We start from the raw sequence: 8,732 nt of genomic DNA, 5'->3' as shown, positions 1-8,732 counted from the left end.
CTAGGAATAACCTACACCCCAGGGAAAGCCAACGTCATGGCTGATGCGCTAAGTCGTAAATCTTATTGTAACAACCTGATGTTACAACAAAGTCAACCGCTTCTCCATGAGGAATTTCGGAAGCTTAACCTTCACATTGTACCTCAAGGTTTTCTTTCCACCTTGGTGGCAAAACCTACCCTTACGGATCAAATTATTAAAGCACAGAAGGTAGATCCGGAAATCTCCCGCATCAAGAGGAACATTCAGAAAGGAATTGCGAATTGTTTCTCCATTAATGATCAAGGGGTAGTATACTTCGGGGATCGACTAGTGGTTCCCAAAGTGCGCAACCTAAGGCGATTAATCCTTAAGGAAGCTCATGAATCTCCTCTCACCATTCATCCCGGTAGTACTAAAATGTATCAGGACCTACGCCAGAGGTTCTGGTGGACTAGGATGAAGAGAGAAATCGCTCAGTATATTGCAAATTGCGACGTCTGTCGTCGTGTAAAAGCAGAGCATCAACGGCCTGCTGGCACCCTTCAACCCTTAGCTATTCCTGAATGGAAATGGGATAAAATTGGTATGAATTTCATTACCGGGTTTACCAGGACCAAGAGAGGGAATAATGCTATTTTCGTCGTGGTCGATCGTCTTTCCAAAGTAGCTCATTTCTTACCTGTTCGTGAGAGTATAACCGCTAGTCAGCTGGCAGATTTGTACATCTCCCGAATAGTGTCTCTCCATGGTGTTCCTTTGGAAATTAACTCGGATCGAGGAAGTCTTTTCACCTCTCGATTTTGGGAAAGCTTCCAAAATGCTATGGGAACCCGTCTCTCCTTCAGCACCGCTTTCCACCCTCAGTCAAGTGGTCAAGTGGAACGCGTCAACCAAATTCTAGAAGACATGCTTCGAGCCTCTGTTATCTCTTTCGGAATGGACTGGGAGAAGTGCCTTCCATTTGCCGAATTCGCTTACAACAACAGCTATCAATCTAGCTTGGGTAAAGCCCCTTTTGAAGTTCTCTATGGACGACGATGTCGAACACCCCTTAACTGGTCAGAGACCGGGGAAAGACAATTCTTTGGCCCGGATATGATTCAGGAAGCAGAAGAACAAGTTCGTATCGTTCGTGAAAAGTTAAAAACAGCCCAATCTCGTCAAAAGAGTCAATATGACCGAAAACATAAGGCTATGACCTTCAAGGTTGACGAGAAGGCTTATCTTCGGGTCACCCCTCTGAAGGGAACCCATCGTTTCGGTATCAAAGGCAAATTGGCTCCTCGTTACATTGGAGCTTTTCGCATTCTCGCCAAACGAGGAGAAGTTGCCTACCAGTTGGAACTACCTCCGCACCTCTCCAGAGTTCACGATGTCTTCCACGTTTCTCAACTCAGGCGTTGCTTCTCGGATCCTATCCGTGAAGTGGACCACGAAACGCTTGATCTCCAAGATGATCTTACATATCGAGAGTACCCCATTCGTATCCTCGATCAAGCCGAACGTACCACCCGACGTCATAATATCAAGTTTCTCAAGGTTCATTGGTCGCACCATTCTGAGGATGAAGCAACTTGGGAAAAGGAGGATCGTCTTCGACTTGAATATCCCGCCTTCTTCCTGGAGGAACCCAAATCTCGGGACGAGATTCTTTTGAGTAGGGGTGAGTTGTCACACCCTAGCTAGTCATGCATTAGAGTGTTGCATCATGTTTACTCTTTCATCAGAAACTTGAAATGGGGATGACAGAACCCCCAGTCCCCTCTGAAACCAACTAGGGTTACTAAAATAATTTTTCAATGAACCTGAAATGCCCTTCTAAAATGCCCATCATTTTTGTCTTGGTTCAAAACCTCTGCCAAAAATGGTGCACATTTTCCTAGGCCATCCTAGGGTTTTTGAATTAAATCATAAATATTTGAATTTGGGCATTTAAAATAATATAAAATATTTAAATGCTCAAATATCTCCAAACTAAAATGTTTCATGTTGGAAATAATCCAACTATGGGCCAGGAATAGTTTGGTGATTTTTAAAGTTGCCTAGGTATTTTATTTAATTCAACAAAGTTGCAGATATATTAAATAAAAACAGAAACAGAAAAAAAAGGGAAAACTTACCTGGCGCCACCGCAGGCCCACCAGCCAGCCCACCTGGCCGGCCCAGCCCGGCCACCGCTCCAGCGAGCTGCTTGGCTTGCCAGGCAGGCAGCCAAGGTGCTCGGCGGCGGCACCGCAGCTCGCCACGCAGCTGCACGCCGCCCGGCCTCCCCCTCTCGCCGCCCTGATGGCCTGGACGAGCTCCACGTCGCGCCCCGACCCTCCTGGACACCTCCATTCGCCCCCAGCTCCTCTCCCTCGCGCTCCCACGCCATGGCCGACGCCACCGTCGCCGCACCACCGTCGTAGCCGTGCTCCCCGTCGTCTCCACGCCGCGCCACCCTGTCCAGAAGCTCCGCCGCCCTCTACTCCTTCGAGCTAGCCGAGCCCCGAGCGCTCGCGTGCCTCGAAGCCACCGCACCAACCTCGCCCGAACCGCCATCGCCGGAGATCCCCTTTGGCGTCGCCGCCGCAGCAGCTCGTCCCCGACCACGCCGTCCTCTCCGTCAAAACCACAGTGAGCTGGGCTAACTTCCCCTTCCTCTCTTTCTCTCTCTCGAGCACCACAGCGAGCGCACCAAGCTCACCCGCACGCGCCGTCGCGGACCTCGTCGCCGACGTGCTTCCGGCCACACTCCGGCCACAAGATGGTGTCCATCTTGCTCACCGAGTCCCACAGCACCTAGCTAGCCACTCCACGAGCCTCACCGACCCCTCTAGCGCCAAGTTCATCCTCGACCGAACCCCGGTGGCCGCCAAAGTCGTCGCCGGCGCCAACTCCGGCCACCCCGACCCCAACGGACTCCGCCAAGAGCTGCGGGTTGTCCTCAGCTCCACTCCGGTGGTCTCCGCGGTCCATTTGGTGGCCGAAATGGCCAAAACCACTCCCGCCGCCGCGTCGGGCTCGCCGGCGGCTAAACGCCGGCAGCCGACTTTGACTTTGACCACGGGTGGGCCCTGGTTGACTCCCCTGAGTCAATGACAGGTGGGGCCCAGCCCTGCTAATTATACAGGATTAGTTTTAATTAAATCTTAATTAAAATAATCACCCTGACATGCGGGACCCACTGTCAGGTTTGACCCAGACCTGTTCCGTTGACCTGCTGACGTCAGGCTGACGCAGTAATTGATTTTCTGGATTTAAATTAAATCAGGAAATTCCAGAATATTATTTAAACTTCAAAAATTCATAACTTTTATTCTGTAACTCCAAATTGGACAAATTATATATGAAAAATGATCAGAAAAATCCAATCTATCCATCTGTACTATTTTCATGCATGATCAAACAAGTTAAATTGATGTTTTAAGCAGAACAAGGAAAAGCACTTTAAAAGACCATATTTGAATTTGAAATTTGAATCCTTGATTCAAATTTGTTCAAACCCCTCTGGTTTTTAGTTGCATTAGCCCAACACACTCATATTGCCATGTTTCATGCATGCATCATATTGTTGCACATTGTTTGGTGATGGTTGTGTATCGGTGTCCTTTGCGACAGGTTCTGCCCCCGAGGAGTACCGTGATTACCCTAACGAAGAACCATATCAGTGCATCGAACCATCAGGCAAGCAACTAACCATTTGATCATATCGATACAATCCCATGTTCTCCCTCCTGCTCTCTTTTACTGCATTAAGACAACGCGATTCAAACTGCTGTGTGCTACGGTAGTTGAACCCATTTCCTCTGCATGACCTGTCATTGCCACAGTAACTAGATGAAACCCACTAGCATGTGTAGGAGTTGATTGAGCCATATGTATGTGTTGTTCCTACCTTGCTATGCCTGCTATGCTTAGAGTCGTGTCAGGTCTGGTTCATCTGGGTGATGGGCTAGAGTGAAATGATTATGTCGGTAATGAGAGTGGTGTGGTGAACACGATTTAGTAAAGGTATCGATGAGAGGCCATGTAGGAGTACATGGTGGGTTGTTTCATTGAAGCCGACCTTAAGCACTGAGATCTGTATGTGTGATTTAAGAATCAGCTACTACCATGCATTGGGCCCGAAACCAATGGACCCTCTCGACTTCTTATTCACCCTAGTTCTCCGTCCAGGAGTTGCAAGTAGTTTCTGGTGTTTGTAGTCTACTGGAGGCCGTGGACAGCGCTGACCGTAGGGGTGGGCTGTGATGCGGTAGGTACGTGGCACGGTGTACCGAATACCCGTTAGGTATCTCGGGAATCCTGTTCACATCGTTCGGGGCCGTATGGGAAACCTCGGCCGGACTCCCTGCGGATGGAACCTGAATAGGCGATAAACCTGGACTGGAGGCTTAGGTGATTAGGTAGGTCGTGGCCGACACCCACGTTGGGCTTCCGCTTGAAGGTTGCCGAGTACATGTCGTGTAAACGACGATAAGTGGTGAGAGCGTGTATGAAGGAATACACCCCTGCAGGGTTAACATGATCTATTCGAATAGTCGCGTCCGCGGTAAAGGACTACTTGGTTGCCTATACAGTTCATAGACAAGTAAATGGAAACTACTAAAAGCCTCAAGATAAGTGTGAGTGCCGAGGATGGCTCTTCCGTAGGAAGACGGAGATGGATCCTCGGTAGTGTATTGAAGTGGTGAGTAGTGGACTCGTGTGCGCAAAACATTTCAAGTTGGAGTATCGTAGGATAGCCTAGCCAAGAGTCAAAGCTGGCTTGCTGCAATAACTCCACCAACCCTTCTTGATACTATGCATGTATGTAGGATCTGATATAAGTCTTGCTGAGTACTTTTGTACTCATGTTGCTATAATCTACATTTTTTACAGAAGACGCTGCAACCCCTTCTGATGGGTTCTATGTAGACGTTGACATCAACGAGTAGGCTAAAGACCCAGGTGGTGACCCTGAGCTTGTGATGGACCACGTAGTATAGCTAGGTTTTCCAAGCCTCTTTTATTTTACTAGTTGTCTTTACCCAGACAATGTACTTCCGCTGCTGGCTTGTATGACTGTATGACTTGTATGTTGGGTCGTGAGACCCGTACCTTTGTGAATGTTATGTATGGCTCCCTGAGCCTTAAATAAAGTACTTGTGTCATAGAGTCATGTTGTGATGCTTCGTTGTATTTGCACATATCGAGCATATTGTGTGTATGATTGAAATGCTTGGTATGTGTGGGATCTGACTATCTAGTTGTTTATCTTTAGTAGCCTCTCTTACCGGGAAATGTCTCCTAGTGTTACCGCTGAGCCATGGTAGCTTGCTACTGCTCTGGAACACTTAGGCTAGCCGGCATGTGTCCTTCTTCGTTCCTGTGTCTGTCCCTTCGGGGAAATGTCACGCTTTGAGTACCGGAGTCCTGTTAGCCCGCTACAGCCCGGTTTACCGGAGTCCTGCTAGCCCAGTGCTACAGCCCGGACCCACTTGCTGATGACCGACACGTTCGAAGCTGGGTCATGGATGCCTGTCCCTGTAAGTCTGTGCCACTTTGGGTTTACAACTAGTCATGTCAGCCTGGGCTCTTTATCATATGGATGCTAGCGACACTATCATATACGTGAGCCAAAAGGCGCAAACGGTCCCGGGCAAAGGTAAGGCGACACCCGTGGGAATACCGTGCGTGAGGCCGCAAAGTGATATGAAGTGTTACCGGCTAGATCGATGTGACATCGAGTCGGGGTCCTGACAGCGTTGGCATCAGAGCCGGACTGCCTGTAGGTTCTCCAAGCCAAACTGGTCGATGTTGAGTCTAGAAATTCTTTAGTTATATGTAGGGGAATTGTTTGTGGGTTGGAACGTAAGGCTCTTTTTACTCCTTATACCTTATGACTTTCTAATCTGAGTCAGTCCATTCTTCCATCGGGGGTTAAGGAATTAGGATCTGTTCTCTCTATCAGGATCACGTGTTACTAATCAGTAGTACCTTATAAGTTTGATGGTTACAAGCCTAGTTCAGTTCTACTACCACATTATGTTGTTAGAATGGTTCCAGAACTTTGAGGTGATGATGGAAGCTGAGAGAAACAAGCGGGAGACAAACCGTTTGTTGGAGCGTATTGAACAGAATACAGCACACCATCAGAGGGCTAACGTGGTGTCACTCAGTGATTTTATCAAATTACATCCACCCACGTTCCACCACTCCGTCGAGCCTCTCGACGCTGATGACTGGCTTCGCAGTATCTCTCACAAGCTGCGTTCCGCGCTGGTAGCGGAGGCTGACAAGGTCACCTTTGCCGCATATCATCTTGAAGGCCCCGCCAGTCTATGGTGGGAGAATTATGGAGCTATGCGCCCAGCGGGCCATGTCACTACTTGGGCTGAGTTCAGCGAGGCTTTCCGTGAACATCACATTCCGGAGGGTCTCATGGACCGTAAACGTGAAGAATTTTGCAGTTTCACCCAAGGCCGTCTTTCTGTGGATGCCTATAGCAGAGAGTTTGGTAATCTCGCCCGATATGCAACTGAGGAAGTGTCTACTGACGCCAAGAAGCAAGCAAGGTTCCGTAAGGGCCTTAGTCCTGAGCTTCGCCGCGACCTCCGTCTGCATGAGTGCACATCTTTTTCGAAACTTGTCAACAAAGCCATCAGTGCTGAAACTGGTCAGACTGACTATGACGCAACACGCAAGCATGGACGTGACATGGGTTCCTCATCCGGTGCTGGTCCTCAGAAGCGCCGCGTGTGGGTGCCCAACACCGCCCTGCCACCCAGGTTCACACCGAGGCCATCCTTCCAGGCGCCTCGCCCTGTTCAACAGTCTGCACCGGCCAAGCCCTATGGGGGTCCAACCAATAATGCTCCTCCACGTACCAGTTCCGTGACTTGTTTCAAGTGTGGGGAATCTGGCCACTATATGCGTGAGTGTCCCCAGACCAACCCCAATCAATCTGCTAAAGCTGTTGGCCGTGGCAAGCCGACAGGGAAAGTGTTCCACGCCAAGCCGGTCACCGCTTCACGTGGCCATGTCAACTGTATCTCTGCCGAAGAAGCTCAAGAGGATCCCAACGTCGTTCTCGGTACGCTTCTTGTTAATTGCCACCCGGCATCTGTTCTTTTCGATACAGGAGCCTCTCATTCTTTTATATCTGAAAACTATGCTCGTTTGCATAACGTCGCATTCGGTGATATGCCAACCTCTATGGTAATTCAAACTCCGGGATCCAAATGGCAAACTTCTAGAGTAAGCGATGGAAATGAAATCCAAGTCGACAGACTTGTTTTTCTCGCATCTTTGATAGCCCTTAAATCTTCAGATATTAATATCATTTTGGGTATGGACTGGATGTCAGCTCATCAAGCCAAAATTGATTGCTTCTCTAGGACTGTTCAACTCACCCATCCTTCGGAAAAGATAGTCAATGTCTTGACCCGAATAGCCAAGCGACAATTATATTCTCTTAACGCCAGCCCCTTGCCAGACCTTGAGGACGTGCCGGTAGTCTGTGACTTCCCGGATGTCTTTCCAGAGGAATTGCCAGGTGTTCCACCTGACAGGGATGTTGAGTTCGTAATAGACCTCATCCCCGGAACCGTTCCGATTGCTAGAAGACCCTATAAGATGGCACCCCTAGAACTAGCCGAGCTTAAGAAACAACTCGATGAATCCTTGAAAAAGGGTTTCATCCGCCCTAGTTCATCTCCGTGGGCTTGCCCCGTCCTATTCGTCAAGAAGAAGGATGGTACGGATCGGATGGTTGAAGATTACCGACCTGTCAATTTGGTCACAATCAAGAACAAATATCCACTTCCCAGGATCAACGATCTGTATGATCAGCTCGCTGAATCCTCAGTCTTCTCCAAGATGGATTTGAGGTTGGGATACCATCAAATCAAAATCAGAAACGGGGACATTCCTAAAACGGCCTTTGTTACTCGTTATGGCCAATACGAGTACACCGTCATGTCCTTCGGTTTAACCAACGCTCCAGCCACCTTTTCTCGGTTAATGAACTCAATCTTCATGGAGTATTTGGATAAGTTCGTCGTAGTTTATCTCGATGATATACTCATCTACTCCAAGAACGAGGAAGAACATGTCGAACATCTAAGGCTAGTGTTGCAGAAACTTCGAGAGCATCGCCTTTATGCCAAATTTTCTAAATGTGAATTCTGGTTGCCAGAAGTGACCTATCTGGGTCATGTAATATCTGGTAAAGGTATTGCTGTTAACCCTGAGCGAGTTCAAGCCGTCCTTAATTGGACTCCGCCTGAATCGGTCAAGCAAGTTCGGAGTTTTCTAGGCTTAGCGAGCTATTGTCGTCGCTTTGTCGAGAACTTCTCCAAAGTTGCCAAACCTCTAACCGAACTCCTCAAGAAAGATAAGAAGTTTGAATGGACTCCACAATGTGAGCACAGCTTTCAGGAACTGAAAAGACGCCTGACCTCTGCTCCCGTACTGGTACCGCCAGACTTCTCCAAGGACTTCGTTATCTACTGCGACGCCTCGCGACAAGGACTAGGTTGCATTCTTATGCAAGATCGACACGTAATTGCTTACGCTTCACGGCAATTGCACCCACATGAGGAGAATTATCCTACTCATGATCTAGAGCTTGCAGCCGTAGTCTATGCACTTAAGACCTGGCGACATTACCTCCTCGGTAATCGTTGCGAAATATTCACTGATCACCAAAGTCTGAAGTATATTTTCACCCAACCGGATTTGAATCTCAGGCAGAGACGTTGGGTTGAATTGATCACAGACTTCGA

General features: G+C 48.6%; 1 long non-coding RNA gene across 4 annotated transcripts in view; it reads right to left on the bottom strand.

The window, feature by feature from the left end:
- LOC123188819 (uncharacterized) overlaps positions 1-8,732 on the bottom strand; it is a 58,813-nt gene that overhangs the window by 27,039 nt on the left and 23,042 nt on the right. The gene's annotated exons all lie outside the window — the stretch shown is intronic.

This window comes from Triticum aestivum, chromosome 2A (genome assembly GCF_018294505.1).
Source record: "Triticum aestivum cultivar Chinese Spring chromosome 2A, IWGSC CS RefSeq v2.1, whole genome shotgun sequence".
Taxonomy (NCBI): domain Eukaryota; kingdom Viridiplantae; phylum Streptophyta; class Magnoliopsida; order Poales; family Poaceae; genus Triticum; species Triticum aestivum.
Note: the sequence above shows the minus strand (reverse complement) of the source record. Positions and strands in the feature narration are given on the sequence as shown.